This window comes from Mesoplodon mirus (genome assembly GCF_964341445.2).
Source record: "Mesoplodon mirus genome assembly, chromosome: 10".
Lineage (NCBI taxonomy): Eukaryota > Metazoa > Chordata > Mammalia > Artiodactyla > Ziphiidae > Mesoplodon > Mesoplodon mirus.
Window position 1 is genome coordinate 4,898,281 of NC_138986.1, and position 21,703 is coordinate 4,919,983.

The 21,703-nt window shown below is 44.7% G+C and overlaps 1 pseudogene across 1 annotated transcript; it reads left to right on the forward strand.

Annotated features, from left to right (window-relative positions):
* The first annotated feature begins 10,162 nt into the window (after positions 1 to 10,162).
* LOC309811334 (transcription initiation factor TFIID subunit 9B-like) lies at positions 10,163 to 11,350 on the forward strand (annotated as a pseudogene). Its single transcript has 2 exons — positions 10,163 to 10,266; positions 10,703 to 11,350. The product of its transcript is annotated as a transcription initiation factor TFIID subunit 9B-like (transcript).
* The last annotated feature ends 10,353 nt before the right edge of the window (positions 11,351 to 21,703 follow it).

Here is a 21,703-nt window from a genome sequence, read left to right on the forward strand (position 1 = left end):
AGTTCTGAAGCTGATTCAATAGTCTGATTTCTACTTTAAGCTTGAGAAAATCACAGAATGTGCCAGGACATGGCCCAGAGACAAAGGGAGTTTTGAGTCACAGTTGGAGCTTGCCACTGGAAAGGTAGAGGCGTGTAAGGTCCTAGAAGCTGAGAAATGCTGCTGCCTGAGGGAGCTGATAAACTCTTATTTAGGCTCATCTGTGGACTCGAAGCACAAAACCTGACTCACTCTGTGAGAGCAGATAAATTAGGTTTCAGGGAGTGAGAGCAGGTAAAGCACAGAGGGGCACAGCTGCCCACGTGGAGAATATTGGGAGTGACCAGAGGTGGGGAGAGAGAATCTCTTTTTATCTTTATCGTGAAATAGGATTGTGTTTCTCCATTTGCTGTTTCCTTGAGATACTGCGGAAGCATCCTGATTATTTTCTTTGCTCTTTTAGACTTGATTTGACTTTTCTTTTTAAATTTATCTTATTGAAGTATGGTTGGTTTACAATGTTGTGTTAATTCCTGCTGTACAGCAAAGTGATTCAGTTACACACACACACACATATATATATATATATTCTTTTTCATTTTTTTTTCCATCAAGGTTTATTATACGATATTGAATACAGTTCCCTGTGTTATACAGTAGTACCTTGTTGTTTATCTGATTTTGATTGACCAAGCAGACACTGAGCCATGGGGGGCCATGGGGGGCCCTGGGGCCCTTGTATAGCTGGTGGTGCACACACTTTCTTGTCTTTAAGGAATTATCAGCACGTACAATTACCACCTTCACAAGACATATTGTATTAGTCAGCTCAGGCTACCATAAGAATTCCATAGACTGGGCAGTTTAAGCAACAATCACTTATTTCTCACAGTTCTGAGGTTGAAAGTCAAAGATCTGGGTGCCAGCAAGATTGGGTCCTGGTGAGCGGCCCTTCCTGGCTTGAAGAGCCAACTCCTTGTTGTGTCCTCACGTGGCGGAGAGTGAGAAGACAAGCTCTCCGGCTTCTTCTTACTTACAAGGACGCTAATCCCATTGCCCCCGTGGCCTCATCTAAAGCTAATCACCTCCCAAAGCCGGAGTCTTCAAAGACATCACATGAGGAAGTGGGGCTTCAACGTCTGAACTTGGGAGGCACACAGTTCAGTCCATGGCACGTGCCGTGTTCATCCCATGGCTTCGGGGATGCCCAGTCTGCTGGTGGCACCACGGAGAAGCATGGTCTGGCCTCTCTCCACACCAGGAGACTTTTAATCCTATACGCTTAGGTCTCATTTTCATAAAATGTCTATATTCATCTAAAAACTTGCTCAAGTTAAAAGTGAAAGCCTGTTTTGCTTTTGCTCTTGTTTCCCACAAGTTAATCTAATTCTTCAGTGCTTTAAATTCTTGTAATGCAATCAAATGCCCACCTAAAAATATTTTTATCCCTCGAACAAATACGTATCATACAAGGCTTTGTGCCACGTGCTCTTCTGGATTCTGAGGACTCAAGACTTCCTGAGAATAATGGCCCTGTTCTTGTGGGGCTCTCATTCTAGCAGACAGAATGGCTGAAAAGCTGGCAAAGACAGGAGTGACTGTGATAGGTGACCAGGGGAAGACAAAGATTGATGCTCCATGTAGCAAAGAACAGTGGGGAGGCTGTTCCCTTACATATGTAAGGCAAAGAAGGCCCCTCAGTAGAAGGGGCATTTCACGTATGACCAGAAGGGCTGTGGCCACCCTCAGCTCTCAGAAGGGCTGAGAGCTGGGAGAGGAGCATCCCAGGTGGAGCTGGCAATTTCAAGGCCCTGAGGTCAGGAGGGAATAGCATGGGCCAGCAGCAGAGAGCAGGGGGCCTATGTCATAGTGTTGCTAAGGAATTGGGGTCTTCCTCCAAACGCCTTGATAGAGGGAGCATTTCAAGAAAACTAAACCGAATACACAACCTCAAAGAGGTAACTTTCTTGCAGTTAAAGTATTTTAGTGTGTATTTATAGAACATGTTGGAAAAGAGGGGAATTTACATGATAACCCCTTTCAAATACATAAAGAGTTGAGAAACTGGTGCCTGGCTCAATGCACAGGTGTTGGACTGTGGGGTGATTAACAAAGAGTAATTGACAGCAGTTACCAAAGGTGCCATCCGTCTCAGCTCCTATGATCAGTGGTCTTGATCTCTAGCCTAAACGTGCCTTGTTCTGTTTCTTTGCATGAGTCACTGAACCTCTGGAATATACTTTTAGAAATATGCAAAATGAAAGTAAATTTTTACCCGGGAGCACGTTGTTTTTTTTTTTCCTTCAATCAATCATTTATGTAACAAATATTTATGCAGCACGTACCATGTGCCAAGCCCTAGACTTGGCACATGGTATTACCCTCGGGATGTAATAGTGAGCAGAACACGTAAGGGTCTGACAGTCAAGTTCACAGTCTGTAAGGAGAGACTCCGCTCCAAGAAACAGAAGTGAATGATTGCACACAGACGTAGTAAACAAACTTATGGTTACCGGAGTTGGGGGGGTGGATAAGTTGGGAGATTGGGATGGACATAAACATACTACTATATATAACAGATAACCAACAAGGACCTACCTACAAGCACAGGGAACTCTACTCAGTACGCTGTAACAACCTATATGGGAAAAGAATCTAAAAAAGAGTGGATATATGTATATGTATACGTATAACAGATTCACTTTGCTGTACACTTGAAACTAACACAACATTGAAAATCAACTTTACTCCAATAAAAATTTTAAAACAATAAAAAAAAAAGAAGCAAATGACTGCAGGAAACTTCAGGGAACTGGCAAAAACAAGGAGTGTCACTGCGGAGAGAGACCCTCAGCTTGAAAGAGCGGAGATGTGTTGTCTAAAGAGCCGATATCTTCACTGACCTAATAGAGGGGGGACAAGGGGGAAACTAGGAAAAGAGAAGAGAATAACTTAGGCAGGAAAAAGCCAAGTCAGCCCCGGAATTCATGTAGAAGGAGCCTAGAGGTGGCAAATGCCCCGGGATCTCACTCCCCATCTGTTAGGGGCTGAATTTTCCCCCTCCCCGCCCCCCAGACTCATATACTGGAGTCCTAGACCCCAGAATGTGGCCATATTTGGAGACAGGGGCTCTAAAGGGGTGATTAAGTTAAATGAGGCCGTTAGGATGGGCCCCAGTCCCATGTGGCTGTGTCCCGCTCAGAGGGAGCTGGGCACAGAGGGAAGCCTCTCTGAGGACACAGGGAGAGGGTGGCCATCCACAAGCTGAGGGGAGAAGCCGCAGAAGGAACCCACCCTGCCGACACCTGCCGACACGTTGCTCTCAGACCTCTGGCCTCCAGAGCCGTGAGGAATCAGGTGGCTGTTGTCTAAGCCCCCCAGTTGGCGGTACTTCATTACAACAGTCCTAGCAAGCAAACACTCCCTCTAATTCTGCATTTCAGAAAAACTCAAAGGAATGGGCTCCACTTCCTTGCTTCAAGCTCTTTCCTCAGCTCACTCCAAGCATCGTCCAGCTTTCACTTCTCTGCATACTTCAGCATCATCTGACAAGGCCGTCATCATTTTCTTGGCGTGCATTTCCCCCAGCTTCCATTTTCTCCCCTTTCCTGGTCTTCCCCCTGCCTTCTTGGCCTTGATTTCTCCTGGGTCTTCCCATTCTATGGATCTTCATGGGGGGGGGTCCCCAAAGCTCAGCCCCCCGCGCCCCTCTGCACACCTTTCACTCCCACCCTGTGGTAGGTGGGAGTCCCTGGATGTTACTGTTAGAACACAGGGAGCCCATAAAGGATTTTAAGGACTGGACAGAGACGATCCAAGGCACATTGTAAAGAGACCACTACTCATGTAGCACATAGAATAAAAGTCAATGTTAGGGTGGACTTCGAGGACCATAGTAAGAGTTAGACACGCGTGGGGGCAACGAGGTTGGATAGAAGGAGATGAAAGTGACATCCACACAAGGGCGGTTTAATGTATTTAGAAGCTGAAATCCTCAAGACTCAGGAGGAAGGGAAAGACGTCTTAATTGTGAGGTTTCTGGGGACCAGATAGTGGTTCCTTTTACCAAAGCAGAAAACCCAGGAGGAAGGAGTCTGGGGGCAGAGCACAGGCTCAGTTTGGAACGTGACACAGTCCCCTTGAGATATGCGAGTGGAAATGTCACGTGGGCCACTAGACGACATGCCTCTGGAATTCACAGACACTGCTGATTCAGAAATTTAAATTTAAGGGTCACCATCATACAAATGGTGCTTTGAGTTGGCAAGAGTCCTGAGCAGGGATAAGATCTCCCTGCAAGAGTGGAGCACGAGGGAAAGGAGACCTCAGAGAAAAACCTGTGAGGCAGCATGAGACGCAGAAGCTGGGTAGAGGAGGATGAACTAGAAACACAAACTGAAAAGAGCCAGAGGCATGGGGGAAGTATTATAGAAGCATCTGGTGTCAAGGGAGCCAATGGGAAGAACGGAAGGACAAGACCGGTCCCATCAAATGCTGCTAAGGGAATGCTATAACTAGGCAAAGGATTCGAATAGACGCTTCTCCAAAGAAGATGTACAAGTAACCATGAAGCACATGAAAAGATGCTCAATATCATAACCATTAAGGAAATGCAGTTAAAAGCCACAATGAGATACCACCTCCCACCCATTAGGATGGCTGCTATATATTTATGTAGTATATATATATATAACAGAAAATAAAAAGTGTTGGCAAAGATGTAGAGAAATTGGAACCCTTCCGCACTGTCAGTAGGAATGTAAAAAGGTGACACCTCTATGGAGAACAGTATGGAGGTTCCTCAAGAAATGAAAAATAAAATTACCATATGATCCAAAATTCTACTTCTGAGCATACACCCCAAAGAATTAAAAGTAGGGTCTTGAAAAGGTGTTTGTGCATCCTATTCATAGAAGCAGTATTTGCAATAGCAAAAGGGTGGAAGCAGTCCAAGCATACATCAGAGGATGGATGGATAAATGAAATATGGTATATACCTACTATGGAATATTATTCAGCCTTAAAGAGGAAGGAAGTTCTAACACATGCTGCAAGGTGGTGAGCTTTGAGGACGCAATGCTAAACAAAATAAGCTGGGCCACAAGAAGACAAAGACTGTAAGATTCCATTTATATGAGGGACCTTGGGTAGTCAAATTCTGAGAGACACAAAGCAGGATGGCGGTTGCCAAGGGTTGGAGGGAGGCGGAAATGGGTACAGTACAGAGTTTCACCAACCTGGGAGCAGCAGATGGAGCTGGAGAGAGGGACGTGTATACTAGTGAGGTCGCAAGGACACCGTGTCATCGAGTGGTCATGATGAAGTGGGGGAGGAGTCGCTGGAACTATGACAGTCAAAATGCCAGCGTCCAGGCCATCGAGTGTACCCTGGGAGCACCCAGGCATATGACAGAACCAGGGTGGGGAAGAAGACAGCAAACCAAGTGACAGAGTCTTCATTTGTCAAGAAAAAGAAGGGATGTTTTTAAAGCTTTATCCCTCACATTTGCTGTTCCATCACACACACAGGGAGAATGAATACCCTGTGAAAATGAAGGCAGAGATCGGGGTGAGGCTTCCACAAACCCAGGAACACCAGGGATGCCACCCACCACCGAAGCTGAGAGGCCTGAAGAGGGTCTTCCTCACAGAAGGAACCAACCCTGCAGAACTTGGTCTCTGACTTCTAGCCTCCCAAACTGACACAATACATATTTCTGTTTTGATAACCATCCAGTTTGTAGGACTTTGTTGCACCAGCCCTACAAACTAATTCTTTGCTTTCATGTATTTCCATCCTAATCTATAAAAGCCATTTTTGGAAGGATGCCCTGGACCCAGGTTTCCTGTCTGGTCAGGTGGGCTTGCTGAGTCCAAGGAAGAGAAAGGCCTTGAGAAGCTTCTGTCTTCCAGGTAGGTCATTCAGGTAAGGGACTCCAAAATAAGTAATGGCTATCATTTATTTGTTTCTTATCACCCCTGTCAGGTTTACATACATCATCTTATACAGCCCTTACAACCCCATGCAAAGTTAGCATTATTTTCCAAATAAGGAAACCAGGGCCCAGAGTCGTGAAGAATTTTTCCCAAGATCAGACAAACATCAGAGCTGGAATTTAAATCCAGGTCTGTCTGACTCCACTGTCCAATCCTAAGTGCAGCCTGAGTCCCCCAGAGGCTGGCTGCCTGCATCTTCTCCAGAGGGGACGCCCATTCTGCCATGGGGACACTGAAATGAGGTCTTCTTTCCTCTCTCTTGCTGCTTCTCAACCATTGCTTCTTCCTCCTCTTGTTAAAACTCCTGGACTTTGGGTCAGTTGTCTCCTTCTTCCCTTGACCTGTCATCTTCCTCTGACAACCGTTCCAAACTTCCTGGAGGAGTGTGCTAGGCCACAGTGACGTGGCCCCTGCCAGACCCTGCAGTCTCTTCTCTCTTTATTGCAACCAGCCCCTTTCCTTCTCTGTTCCCTGTATGTGCCCTGCTTTCTCCAGCCTCCTGGCCTTTGCACACACTGAGCCCTCCTCCCTGCCCCATTTTCTCTTGACGTGGCTGGAAGAAATCCCCTCTGCTCTTCCCACAGCGGCTGGATGTCCTCCTGACAGAGCCCCTGCCACATCTCCCTTGTCTTCTCATCCACTCACGTTCAAACGTCTGTGCCAATCACCTGGCTCAGGCTCTGAGGTGGGGCAGTCGAAGAGACGCAGTTCCTGACCCATGGAGCTCGCCTTCTGGTGAGAGAAGTGGGCAGAAGCTCACGGGGCCCAGCCCAGAGCCGGGGGTCAATACATGCTTGCTGAGGTCAATGAATTCCGCTTTTGGTGTGCTACTTGACTTTATGAAGAAAACCTAGATTCCTTTCTAAAGCTGGTTGTCTCATGTTTGGAAGCTACTGGCAGGGAATTATTCATTATGAGAAGTATTCAAAGGCCACATCTAACGTTCAGGTGTGCCATGAAATGAGCTTGAATCACGTGTGTGCTCTGTGCAAGCTTTTCCTCTAGATTCTGTACAAAGGCAGCAGGTAGGTGGTGGGCCCAGCGTTACCAAATTCGGGGCAGGAGCCCAAAGCTTTGAAAGCCCAGAGGGACAGGTCAAGTGCACAACTGAGTGAAGCGCATCAGCTGGGGGCAGGGGACAGCGTGTGGGGAAGTCAGCCCCATTGAAGGCCAGCCCACTCATCTCCACGAGGAAAACGCGGGCCAGCAGGGCAGAGGGACCCATACTTCAGAGAAGCCAGAAGTCTGCATTTTTAAATGATATCTCCAGACACTTTGTTTAGTGCGGACAGCAAGTCCCTGCACGTTAGAATAGAATTCGGCCCGAATTTGGCCCACAGCTATCAGTTCACCTTCACTGGCAGATCATCACCGCCTCTTCCTCTTCGTTTTGTTTTAAGACCGGCCCTTGCCTCCGCCTTCCGGGGATGCTCCACGGCCGACTGTCGTTTCAGTTCCTTCCCAACATCTGAGTCCCTGGAAACACCCCAAGGACAGAGAGCCCGGGGCTGGACCTCACTGGAGTCCAGCAGTGATGCCAGGTGAGTGGTTTCCTCAGGCCACACACCTGCACCAGGGCTTCGGCACAGGGACTGGCCTCAGGGAGGGGGAGGGGGGAGGAGAGGGTGGTCGGGGGAGGGGAGAGGGCGGGGAGGGGGAGAGGGGTGGGGGAGGGGCGGGGGAGGGGAGAGGGTGGGGGAGGGGTGGGGAAGGGGAGAGGGGTGGGGGAGGCAGAGAGGGCGTGGGAGCCGGGAGAAGGGGGCGCCGAGGAGGGCCGCCTCTGTGCAGGGCCTGCGTTTCCACGGAGGTGACCACCGCCGAGCAGCAGCAAGGTAAATGAGGTTGACAATGTGTGAAGTGGAAAATGTCTCCAGCAGAAGAGAGCCACAGTGCACTTTAGTTTTGATTTAAATTAATGGGGACCCAAGGAGAGAAAACCCTTCCCGAGCTCCAAGAGCAGTGACAAGGTTGCGGGTGGGCGCCCGCCGCGCCGGCGTCTGCCTGGGTGTGATGGATCCACTTCTGTGCATCGCTTGTTTATTCGCGGACGCCACTGAAATATTCAGACACATAAATACTTCAGTTATAGGGATGCCATCCGGCTGCCGAGCTTTGGGTTCCACTCTAAGAAACTCATTTTTCCCTTTTCCGTTCTTGGCGGTCACGGCGTGGAGCAGCACAGGAGGCTGAGACGATGCCGGCAGCGAAGGAGCAGCGATGGGACAGCTGAGCGGGCTGGCGGGTGGGGGTGGGCCCGCGGGACCCGGCCAACAGTTCTCGGAAATGTCTTCCTGTGAGCAGCACACACACAGAGGGGGAAAGCCCCAGACAACAATCAAGGGAAGAACTGCTTCCCAGGGGAACCAACCGCAGCTTCTTGGGAACAAGTGCAGCCAGGCCCTGGGGCTCGGGACCCTGGCCTGGGTGGGCGGAGGGGAAGGCATCCGAGGAGGGAGCGGGTGGTTGATAGTCCAGCCCCCCCGCCCCGTGTGCCTGTCATGGCTCACACGGGTACTCCGTGTTCGGTGACCTACCTAAAACCTAGAAGAACAGATGCAGAAGTGGAAGACACCTGCTCAGGAGAAATCAAGCTACCTGTTCCCTCTGCATATTTATCACCCCCCAAAAAAATCAGACTCACATAATACCCAACGCTGACAACCTGAAGTGGAGTTTTGGGAATCTGGACATTAAATCATGATCCAACGAGAAGTCCTGATGGAAAAGAAAGCAAGCGGATTCGAGGAAGAGAGGGACGCAGTTACCACAGGGATGTTCTCGAGCTGTTTGGGATGCAGAGACGGCTGTTAGGACAGAGCTGATGAGCATCGCCCTCAGAATCCCGAGGACTAAAGAGGTGGAGGAGGAGCTGCTGGGAGAATTAACATCCTTAAATAAAAGACATGAGTGTGACGGGAACAGAGATGATCCTAGGTGGCTCATGCAGGCCTCTCGGCCGTAATGTGAGGGAGCCGGCGAGGAGAAGGGAAAACTATACATGAAATGGGTGTGGTCTCAGAAACGGACGCTGCACCGGCATCGTATGCGCCAATCTGCAAGTTTGCTTTGAAACAGGCAAATGACAACTTTCTTAAAAGGTAGTAAATTAAAACTCACTGCAGATCTATTCGAATGCCGGGAACAGTGCCTCTGTGCACAGGAGATGGAGACTGTGCCTCTTCCTCTCCCCGGGGCAGCTGCAGCAGTGAGCTGGGTAGGGTACCTCCTCCCTAGGTACCCCCCTCCCCCATAGGGACAGCTTGCATCCGGTCAGCTGATTAGCTCCAGCACTGCCTCCTCCGTAGGGCCAACTTTCTCCGAATTGCAAAACGAGTGTCTATTGCCTTTTCACGTCTAGTGTTTAGTTTCCCAACCAGATTGCAAGTTCTTTAAGACAGAGGAGAATCCCACACCTCCTAACGCCCTCCACCTCCTTGCTTGTCAGTCACTCTGTGCGCAGAGGGCTTGGTAATGGCCTCGGTCGTGCAAACTCCCCAATCCCTTTCCAGTCCTGGTAGTTAAGAAATAGCCATTTCAATGTCTGTGAGTTATCAGGAAAACTCGTATTTTCAGTCAGTAACAAGAATGCACATGTACATGTGTTGGAAAGGGAGAAGTATTCTGAGAACTGGATATTAATAATAAGTACCTATCCTCTGGCCGGGCTTCCCAAGGCCATTCCAAGCAGGGTCTACAAGGAGATAAAGCGACATCCCTTGGCCCCTGGCCCATCTGTACCACTCGGCAACCAGGACAATGCCCCACCCTGCTTCCCCTCTAGAGGATGCACCTGTTCATGCCAAGGACACTGCTTCTCGCTGCTTCTGGAGCAGGCCCCTTCCGTGCTCTCTGTGTGGGAGCCACATGGGCTGAACTGCCGACGAGGACGAGAGTGGGCTGCCAGCCCTGCAGGTGCCCCTCCGAAACCGGGAGCCACCTGGGAGAAGGCCTCCCTCCTGTTTGGTGGGTCAGCCCTTGGGATGGGTCTATGTAGAGCTGTGGGTCTCCCCCAGCCCATGGAGATGTCAGGGGGCAGTTCTTTGCTGTCCTAGTTTTGTCCTGGGCGCCCCTCTGCATGAGCCACAGGAGTGGGCAGAGGAGAAGACAGGGAACACCCATGGGTCCTCCAGAGGAGTCTGAACCTTTGAGTAAACAATATTTGGGTTCAAAAAGAGACCCTGGATGACGAGCAGCAAGAGAACATGGAATCGGGCAAGATGGCGCCTCCCAAGAACACACCGAGAGACGCCTTGGTGATGGCACAGATCCTGAAGGATATGGGAATTATGGAGTACGAACAAAGGGTTAAAAATCAAATAAATAAATAGATAAATAGATAGCTAGTGGGAAGCAGCCGCATAGCACAGGGAGATCAGCTCAGTGCTTTGTGACCGCCTGGATGGGTGGGATAAGGAGGGTGGGAGGGAGACGCAAAAGGGAGGGGATATGGAAACATATGTATATGTATAACTGATTAAATTTGTTATAAAGCAAAAAAAAAAAAAAAAAACCCAGGTAAAATGGTATCTCCATCATCATCATCTTCTCACTTAATCACGTTTCCTACATTTCAAGTTTCATATAATGTATTCTCTGAGTCATTTATTTGGAAATTCATCATCTGGTGGTTTGTCATCTCTTCTGTTGCTAATTTTAACTGTAATTTACTGTTTAATTATCTTGTATTCTCATTTTAGGTTGTCCATGTTCTGAGATTAATAATAAAGTCTTAAACTTGAAAAAAAAAATCAAATGTTGGAATTTGCTTTCCGATATATTACTTCAATTCTGGATGACGCAAACATTTATTCAAGCCATGCTAAGAAACCTAATGTTGATGCAGATGATGTGAGACTGGCAATCCAGTGTCGGGCTGACCAATCTTTTACCTCTCCTCCCCCTAGAGATTTTTTACTGGATATTATTGCAAGGCAGAAAAATCAAACCCCTTTACCACTGATTAAGCCACAGGCAGGACCCAGACTGCCACCTGATAGATACTGCTTTAACATCTCCAAACTATAGGCTAAAGTCCTTAATTAAAAAGGGACCTAACCAAGGAAGACTGGTTCCACGGTTCAGTGTTGGCGCCGTTCGTAGCAGACCTACCACTCCTACCATAGTTCCTGCAACTGCAATTCAAAATGGTCTGCTTAGTCCTTCAGTGATTGGGCCCAAAAATATTCTGATTACCCCCAACATGGTTTTATCACAGAACACGGCCAATGAACCAAACCCATTGAAGAGAAAACATGAAGATGATGATGACAATGATGCTATATAAGGAATATAGTGTAGTCTCTACGCATTTCAAACATGTAGTTCGTTTTGAGCCCCGTATACCGAACCAGAACATTCTTGATCGAAAACTTAAGTGTAGCTGCAATTTCACCTTAAACTGTTACATTTCTTAAGGGTACCAATGTATTTTCATTAGGCTTCAACTATAAAAAGTTAAGTGCTTGTTTTTTAATGGTTTCATTAATGTTGAGTCCTGCTACGGTAATTCTATTTTTGGAAGCAGTTTTCTGCAATGTATCTGACAGCAACACTTAAGGTGCAGTTTCTACAGCCTGATCCGTGGACTAATCTTTAACAGCATGATTTCTAATCTATACTTAAGTTCTTCTTTTGTAAGATCAAAGAGTCACTTTTATTGTCACCAACTTTTTTGACCAGATCTCTCAATTTAGCAAATATTTTTGGAGAGGACGTACTCAGAGGGATTCTAAATCCATTTGGCATATATTTAAGCTGTTTCTTGCTGTTCCCTAACCTCCCACCTCCTCAGCCCCGTTTCTAGATCCCATTCATTTTCTGCCCCACCCCCTCCCCATAGGCTTCGGTTTCTTCCTGTTGCTCTTAAATTTAAAAGGCCAAAACTGGAACTTTAGGAATATAATTCCTGATAATACAGCTCAGTGTCATTTTCATATTTTTAAAACCTGCTTTACATGCCTGATGGTCTATGGCTCACTTTAACCGGAAGGTTTGCATTTGCTGTTTTTCTCTCCACACCAGAGCCGTTGTGTTTTATCCCTTGCCTTTTATGCCCATTGAGCATTACTCTGCTTTTGACAGGTAGTGTGGGGTCAGTTACATTCAGTTTCAGTCTTACATTCCAAGTGGATAATGCCACCATATTTCACATTTGGAAATTTAACACAAAAGATGCTATAGCTTAAAATCTGCCTTAATAAATATACCTACACTGGACCTAGGCAAAACCACTGAAGAGCAAGTGTTTTCTTCCTTTTCACCATATGTATATGGGCTTTGATCACTACTGCTTAAACCTGCTATTGGTATAGTTCAAATTTTTCCAGCTTGTTGCTGATGATGTCACACATAAGATGGGATCAAACCTGAAAGTTTTCTAATGGTTTTCCTTCCTCTGGAAGGCCAACACAGACAAATTAGTATGATGTGACTTGCGTTTAGGTGCACTCTGCATAGGCTTCCCAGTAATGTTGCTAAACACCTTTCCCTATTTTCCATTTATACACATATAAACATCTTATTGGGAAAAACTGCAAAGCTTTCAAAAATGCAAACAGGCTTGTGTTGGTTTTGTTTAAGTAAGTTTCAACATAGGAATACTTTTGCAAAGTATTCAACAGAGAAATACTTTTGCAAAATTTCTAAAATAAATTTTTATATCGTAACTTAGAATTTAGAGCCAAGGATCCTCAAAACTTAAAACACATGTAAGTTTCATCTTAGGATGGTGCCTGATACACCAAAGAGAAATTGTCCAGTAACAGGGAAGAAATGTCTCATCAAAACTGTGATTCAGTGTTTTTGGATATAAGGAAAAGGTGATACCAAACTTATAAAAATAGATCTGATCATCGCAGGAGAGAAATGTTCATTATATAGCATAGGATGTCATTACTTGAATGTTCTCAGGGAGGCATGTCCAGAGGCCTAGGTTCTAGTTCTGGCTCCATCGCTAACCAACTGTGTGACCTTACTTCACCCAGGGCCTTGTTCTCCTCACTAGTAAAAGGAAAATAACACCAACCTGCCTACCTCACAGGGATGTCATGAGCGTTTAATTGGTGTATGTGAAAGTTCTTTCAAAATTGTAAAAATGCCACATAACTCTAAGGAATTGTTAACGTATTTGTTCCAAGAATATTAATAAAAAAATTGAACTTATTTAAAAAAAAAAGAGAGAGAGAGAGACTCACCTGTGAGTTCCCAGGCAGTCTAGTCATTAGGACTTGGCCCTTTCACTGCTGTGGCCTGGGTTCAATCCCTGGTCGGGGAACTAAGATACCACAAGCTGAGCAACTCAGCCAAAAAAAAAAGAAAAAAAAAATGAGACCCACCCACCCCGTGGCTTTCGTGTGACTCGTAAGAGTTTATGAGGCCTGTTGCACACCCATTACCTCACTCAGTTCTCATGGGGGCCAGGGAAACCTGTGGCCCTAGTCTATCTACTTTGACAAATGAGCAAATGGAGAACCAGAGAAGTTAAGTGACCTGCCCAAGCTTGCACAGATTTAAGTGGTGAGATGAAGATGTAAGTCCAGGTCTGATTCCAGATCAGGTGCTTTATATACCTCAAATTTCTACTTCATTTTGATCTCTGATAGGGAGAAGTGAAATTGGTGCAAACTTGTTTCCACAATGAGCATCAGAGAAGTCATCCAGTGTGGTTATCATGTCTCTTTTCTGTCTTTCAACAGCAGTATAACCACAATCGTGATCAGTTCTCCAGAACCAGATGGATTCCTAAAACGCAGAGGCTTGTAACTCAGGAATCCACATGGTGCTGAGGCCCCGTCGTAGGACTGTCCCGAGATCGGTGCGCCATCTTCATGCTGCCCAGGGATGATGTGCTGTGCTGGTTCACGGCCCAACAGGGTGCAGCCACTGCTTGTGAGGCTGAGAGGAGGGTGCCCTTCACCCCTTCCCCCTTCCCCACTTTCCTCTCACGGATCAACTTACCCAAAGCATGTGAGGGTTTCATGTCAAAATAGCATCCAACCAGCCAAGGTCTGGCCTCTGGAGTGACCCTAAGGGACTCTTGTGAAGGACATTGCTGAACCCAGATTTTAATTTCAAAGCTCCCCCAAATATGCAGAATGGAACAGGCAGCTCTTCAAACCTTGAAAACACCACCATTATGAAGCAAAGTCGAGATCCCAGCCAGGATCTTTTCATTACATCTCCTACTCTTTCTTGAGGCCAAAAGCCCAGAGCCCCCGAGTGAAAGTCAAGGTCACTTGTACCTGGCTTCTTCCCTGTCATCGCCGGCAGGCCCATATGAAATTTAAACAGAAAAGACAACATCCTTGCCTGGTGAGAGCTCGCCAGAATGAAAGCAGGAGGCGGACAGAGCCGACCTGGCAGTGACCCTGCAGGTGAGCACTGCGGGGTCATCCAAACTCATCTCCCAGAGCCCGCGCCAGTGACGGTCGGTGCCCATACCATTGACAGCCCAACACCCAGAAGCCTGGGCCCCCTACCAGCGCACTCCAGCAAAAAGATGTTTGTTTTGCAACCAAAAAAAAAAGAAAGAAAGAAAGAAAGAAAACACCTTCTAAAGTGTAAGCTCAAGGTCTGGAGTCTCACTGGCAAAGCTCCCGTTTTAAAAATAGGTACATTTGAAGTGCCTGCATGATGTAGCCCATTAAATGATGGCCTTTAGTCACACCACTTTTAAATGAATCCTCTGTGTCCAGTGCTGTTGAGGTCAAACACACTGATTGAAACCCTGCCTATAGCCACGATTGCTAAGACCTTAGTAATGCCTACTCTATTCATTTGGAAGTTGTTGGTAAATGTATACACCTGATTTGGGGGAGGGTGAGCAGAATGACATTTGCCTTTGAACTACCTTTGAAAACTGAATTTGCTAAGCATGCAGTATAATAAGAATTGCACAGAAAATGCTCACTCTGAATGCTCACATTCAATCACGCTCATTTATTAATTAAAGAGTTGCCTACAGACATCTGCCTCTCCCTCTTTTCTTGCTCTAGTATTAGAATACTCTGTATTTTTTCTTTCTTCCTTCCTTTCTTTCTTTCTTTCTTTTAACATCTTTATTGGAGTATAATTGCTTTACAATGGTGTGTAAGTTTCTGCTTTATAACAAAGTGAATCAGTTATACATATACATATGTTCCCACATCTCTTCCTTCTTGCGTCTCCCTCCCTCCCTCCCTCCCTATCCCATCTCTCTAGGTGGTCACAAAGCACCGAGCTGATCTCCCTGTGCTATGCAGCTGCTTCCCACTAGCTATCTATTTTACGTTTGGTAGTGTATATATGTCCATGCCACTCTCTCACTTTGTCACAGCTTACCCTTCACCCTCCCCATATCCTCAAGTCCATTCTCTAGTAGGTCTGTGTCTTTATTCCTGTCTTACCCCTAGGTTCTTCATGACTTTTTTTTTTTCTCAGATTCCACATATATGTGTTAGCATACAGTATTTGTTTTTCTCTTTCTGACATACTTCACTCTGTATGGCAGACTCTAGGTAAATCCACCTCACTACAAATAACTCAATTTCGTTTCTTTTGATGGCTGAGTAATATTCCATTGTATATATGTGCCACATCTTCTTTATCCATTCCCCTGTTGATGGACACTTAGGTTGCTTCCATGTCCTGGTTATTGTAAATAGAGCTGCAATGAACATTCTGGTACATGACTCTTTTTGAATTATGGTTTTCTCAGGGTATATGCCCAGTAGTGGGATTGCTGGGTTGTATGGTAGTTCTATTTGTAGTTTTTTAAGGAATCTCCATACCGTTCTCCATAGTGGCTGTACCAATTCACATTCCCACCAGCAGTGTAAGAGTGTTCCCTTTTTTCCACACCCTCTCCAGCATTTATTGTTTCTAGTGCTTTTGATCATGGCCATTCTGACTGGTGTGAGATGATATCTCATTGTAGTTTTGATTTGCATTTCTCTAATGATTAATGCTGTTGAGCATTCTTTCATGTGTTTGTTGGCAATCTGTATACCTTCTTTGGAGAAATGTCTATTTAGGTCTTTTGCCCATTTTTGGATTGGGTTGTTTGTTTTTTGGTTACTGAGCTGCAAGAGCTGCATGAGCTGCTTGTAAATTTTGGAGATTAATCCTTTGTCAGTTGCTTCATTTGCAAATATTTTCTCCCATTCTGAGGGTTGTCTTTTGGTCTTATTTATAGTTTCCTTTGCTGTGCAAAAGCTTTTAAGTTTCATTAGGTCCCATTTGTTTATTTTTCTTTTTATTTCCATTTCTCTAGGAGGTGGGTCCAAAAGGATCTTGCTGTGATTTATGTCATAGAGTGTTCTGCCTATGTTTTCCTCTAAGAGTTTGATAGTGTCTGGCCTTACATTTAGGTCTTTAATCCATTTTGAATTTATTTTTGTGTATGGTGTTAGGGAGTGTTCTAATTTCATACTTTTACATGTACCTGTCCAGTTTTCCCAGCACCACTTATTTCAGAGGCTGTCTTTTCTCCACTGTATATTCTTGCCTCCTTTATCAAAGATAAGGTGACCGTATGTGCGTGGGTTTATTCCTGGGCTTTCTATCCTGTTCCATTGATCTATATTTCTGTTTTTGTGCCAGTACAATACTGTCTTGATTACTGTAGCTTTGTAGTATAGTCTGAAGTCAGGGAGCCTGATTCCTCCAGCTCAATTTTTCTTTCTCAAGATTGCTTTGGCTATTCGGGGTCTTTTGTGTTTCCATACAAATTGTGAAATTTTTTGTTCTAGTTCTGTGAAAATGCCAGTGGTAGTTTGATAGGGATTGCATTGAATCTGTAGATTGCTTTGGATAGTAGAGTCATTTTCACAATGATTCTTCCAATCCAAGAACATGGTACATCTCTCCATCTATTTGTATCATCTTTAATTTCTTTCATCAGTGTCTTATAATTTTCTGCATACAGGTCTTTTGTCTCCTTAGGTAGGTTTATTCCTAGGTATTTTATTCTTTTTGTTGCAATGGTAAATGGGAGTGTTTTCTTGATTTCACTTTCAGATTTTTCATCATTAGTATATAGGAATGCCAGAGATTTCTGGGCATTAATTTTGTATCCGGCAACTTTACCAAATTCATTGATTAGCTCTAGTAGTTTTCTGGTAGCATCTTTAGGATTCTCTATGTATAGTATCATGTCATCTGCAAACAGTGACAGCTTTACTTCTTCTTTTCCGATTTGGATTCCTTTTATTTCCTTTTCTTCTCTGATTGCTGTGGCTAAAACTTCCAAAACTATGTTGAATAAGAGTGGTGAGAGTGGGCAACCTTGTCTTGTTCCTGATCTTAGTGGAAATGGTTTCAGTTTTTCACCATTGAGGACGATGTTGGCTGTGGGTTTGTCATATATGGCCTTTATTACGCTGAGGAAAGTTCCCTCTATGCCTACTTTCTGCAGGGTTTTTATCATAAATGGTGTTGAATTTTGTCGAAAGCTTTCTCTGCATCTAATGAGATGATCATATGGTTTTTTCTCCTTCAATTTGTTAATATGGCGTATCCCATTGATTGATTTGCATATCTTGAAGAATCCTTGCATTCCTGGAATAAAACCCACTTGATCATGGTGTATGATCCTTTTAATGTGCTGTTGGATTCTGTTTGCTAGTATTTTGTTGAGGATTTTTGCATCTATGTTCATCAGTGATATTGGCCTGTAGTTTTCTTTCTTTGTGACAACTTTGTCTGGTTTTGGTATCAGGGTGATGGTGGCCTTGTAGAATGAGTTTGGGAGTGTTCCTCCCTCTGCTATATTTTGGAAGAGTTTGTGAAGGACAGGTGTTAGCTTTCCTCGAAATGTTTGATAGAATCTGCCTGTAAAGCCATCTGGTACTAGGCTTTTGTTTGTTGGAAGATTTTTAATCACAGTTTCAATTTCAGTGCTTGTGATTGGTCTGTTCATATTTTCTATTTCTTCCTGGTTCAGTCTCAGCAGGTTGTGCATTTCTAAGAATTTGTCCATTTCTTCCAGGTTGTCCATTTTATTGGCATAGAATTGCTTGTAGTAATCTCTCATGATCCTTTGTATTTCTGCAGTGTCAGTTGTTACTTCTCCTTTTTCATTTCTAATTCTATTGATTTGAGTCTTCTCCGTTTTATTCTTGATGAGTCTGGCTAATGGTTTATCAATTTTGCTTATCTTCTCAAAGAACCAGCTTTAATTTTATTGATCTTTGCTATTGTTTCCTTCATTTCTTTTTCATTTATTTCTGATCTGATCTTTATGATTTCTTTCCTTCTGCTAACTTTGGGGGTTTTTTGTTCTTCTTTCTCTGATTGCTTTAGGTGCAAGGTTAGGTTGTTCATTTGAGATGTTTCCTGTTTCTTAAGGTAGGCTTGTATTGCTATAAACTTCCCTCTTAGAACTGCTTTTGCTGCATCCCATATATTTTGGGTCGCCATGTCTCCATTGGCATTTGTTTCTAGGTATTTTTTAATTTCCTCTTTGATTTCCTCAGTGATCACTTCGTTATTAAGTAGTGTATTGTTTAGCCTCCATGTGTTTGTATTTTTTACAGATCTTTTCCTGTAATTGATATCTAGTCTCATAGTGTTGTGGTCAGAAAAGATACTTGATACAATTTCAATTTGCTTAAACTTACCAAGGCTTGATTTGTGACCCAAGATATGATCTATCCTGAAGAATATTCCATGACCACTTGAGAAAAATGTGTATTCTGTTGTTTTTGGATGGAATGTCCTATCAATTAAGTCCATCTTGTTTAATGTATCATTTAAAGCTTGTGTTTCCTTATTTATTTTCATTTTGGATGATCTGTCCATTGGTGAAAGTGGCATGTTAAAGTCCCCTACTATGATTGTGTTACTGTCGATTTCCCCTTTTATGGCTGTTAGTATTTGCCTTATGTATTGAGGTGCTCCTATGTTGGGTGCATAAATATTTACAATTGTTATATCTTCTTCTTGGATCGATCCCTTGATCATTATGTTGTGTCCTTCTTTGTCTCTTCTAATAGTCTTTATTTTAAAGTCTATTTTGTCTGATATGAGAATTGCTACTCCAGCTTTCTTTTGGTTTCCATTTGCATGGAATATCTTTTTCCTTCCCCTCACTTTCAGTCTGCATGTGTCCCTACGTCTGAAGTGGGTCTCTAGTAGACAGCATATATACGGGTCTTGTTTTTGTATCCATTCAGCCAGTCTGTGTCTTTTGGTGGGAGCATTTAATCCATTTACATTTAAGGTAATTATTGATATGTATGTTCCTATTCCCATTTTCTTAATTGTTTTGGGTTTGTTATTGTAAGTCTTTTCCTTCTCTTGTGTTTCTTGCCTAGAGAAGTTCCTTTAGCATTTGTTGTAAAGCTGATTTGGTGGTGCTGAATTCTCTCAGCTTCTGCTTGTCTGTAAAGGTTTTAATTTCTCCATCAAATCTGAATGAGATCCTTGCTGGGTAGAGTAATCTTGGTTGTGGTTTTTCTCCTTCATCACTTTAAATATGTCCTGTCACTCCCTTCTGGCTTTCAGAGTTTCTGCTGAAAGATCAGCTGTTCACCTTATGGGGATTCCCTTGTGTGTTATTTGTTGTTTTTCCCTTGCTGCTTTTAATATATTTTCTTTGTATTTAATTTTTGATAGTTTGATGAATATGTGTCTTGGCATGTTTCTCCTTGGATTTATCTTGTATGGGACTCTCTGTGCTTCCTGGACTTGATTAACTATTTCCTTTCCCATATTAGGGAAGTTTTCCACTATAATCTCTTCAAATATTTTCTCAGTCCCTTTCTTTTACTCTTCTTCTTCTGAGACCCCTATAATTCAAGTGTTGGTGCATTTAATGTTGTCCCAGAGGTCTCTGAGACTGTCTTCTGTTCTTTTTATTCTTTTTTCTTTATTCTTCTCTGCAGTAGTTATTTCCACTATTTTATCTTCCAGGTCACTTATCCGTTCTTCTGCCTCAGTTATCCTGCTATTCATCCCTTTTAGAGTATTTTTAATTTCATTTATTGTGTTGTTCATCATTGCTTGTTTCCTCTTTAGTTCTAGGTCCTTGTTAAATGTTTCTTGCATTTTCTCTTTTCTATTTCCAAGATTTTGGATCATCTTTACTATCATTATTCTGAATTCTTTTTCAGGTAGACTGCCTATTTCCTCTTCATTTGTTAGATCTGGTGGGTTTTTACCTTGTTCCTTCATCTGCTGTGTGTTTTCCTGTCTTCTCATTTTGCTTATCTTACTGTGTTTGGGGTCTCCTTTTTGCAGGCTGCAGGTTCGTAGTTCCTGTTGTTTTTGGTGTCTGTCCCCAGTGGCTAAGGTTGGTTCAGTGGGTTGTGTAGGTTTCCTGGTGGAGGGGACTAGTGCCTGTGTTCTGGTGGATGAGGCTCGATCTTGTCTTTCTGGTGGGCAGGTCCACGTCTGGTGGTGTGTTTGGGGGTGTCTGTGGCCTTATGATTTTTGGCAGCCTCTCTGCTAATGGATGGGGTTGTGTTCCTGTCTTGCTAGTTGTTTGGCATAGGGTGTCCAGCACTGTAGCTTGCTGGTCGTTGAGTGAACCTGGGTCTTGGTGTTGAGATGGAGATCTCTGGGATATTTTCACCGTTTGATATAACGTGGAGCTCGGAGGTCTCTTTTGGACCAGTGTCCTGAAGTTGGCTGTCCCACTTCAGTGGCACAGCCCTGACGCCTGGCTGCAGCACCAAGAGCCTGTCCTCCACACGGCTCAGAATAAAAGGAAGAAAAAATAGAAAGAGGATAAAATAAATAAAGTAAGATGAATAAAATAAAGATAAAATAAAATAAAGTAAGATGAAATAAAATAAAGTTATTAAAATAAAAAATAAAAATTAATTATTAAAGAAAAAAATTTAAGTTAAAAAAAAAAAAAAGGACAGAACCCTAGGACAAATGGTGAAAGCAAAGCTATACAGACAAAATCTCACACAGAAGCATACACATACACACTCACAAAAAGTGGAAAAGGGGAAAAAATAATATATCTTGCTCCCAAAGTCCACCTCCTCAGTTTGGGATGATTCGTTGTCTATTCAGGTATTCCACATATGCAGGTACATCAGGTTGATTGTGGAGCTTTAATCCACTGCTCCTGAGGCTGCTGGGAGAGATTTCCCTTTCTCTTCTTTGTTCTCACAGCTCCCGGGGCTCAGCTTTGGATTTGGCCCCTCCTCTGCATGTAGTTCGCTGGAGGGCGTGTGTTCTTCACTCAGAGAGGACAGGGTTAAAGGAGCAGCCGCTTAGGGAACTCTGGCTCACTCAGGCCGGGGGGAGGGAGGGGCACGGCATGCGGGGCGAGCCTGCGGCGGCAGAGGCGGCATGTCGTTGCACCAGCCTGAGGCGCCATGTGTTCTCCTGGGGAAGTTGTCCCTGGATCCCGGGACCCTGGCGGTGGCGGGTTGCACAGGCTCCCGGGAGGGGAGTGTATAGTGACCTGCGCTCGCACACAGGCTTCTTGGTGGCGGCAGCAGCCACCTTAGCATCTCATGCCCGTCTCTGAGGTGCACGCTGATACCCGCGGCTCGCGCCCGTCTCTGGTGCTTCTTTAAGCAGCTCTCTTAATCCCCTCTCCTCGCGCACCAGGAAACAAAGAGGGAAGAAAAAGTCTCTTGCCTCTTCGGTAGCTCCAGACTTTTCCCCGGACTCCCTCCCGGCCAGCCGTGGTGCACTAACCGCTTCAGGCTGTGTTCACGCCACCAACCCCAGTCCTCTCCCTGTGCTCCGACCGAAGCCCGAGCCTCAGCTCCCAGCCCCGCCCTCCC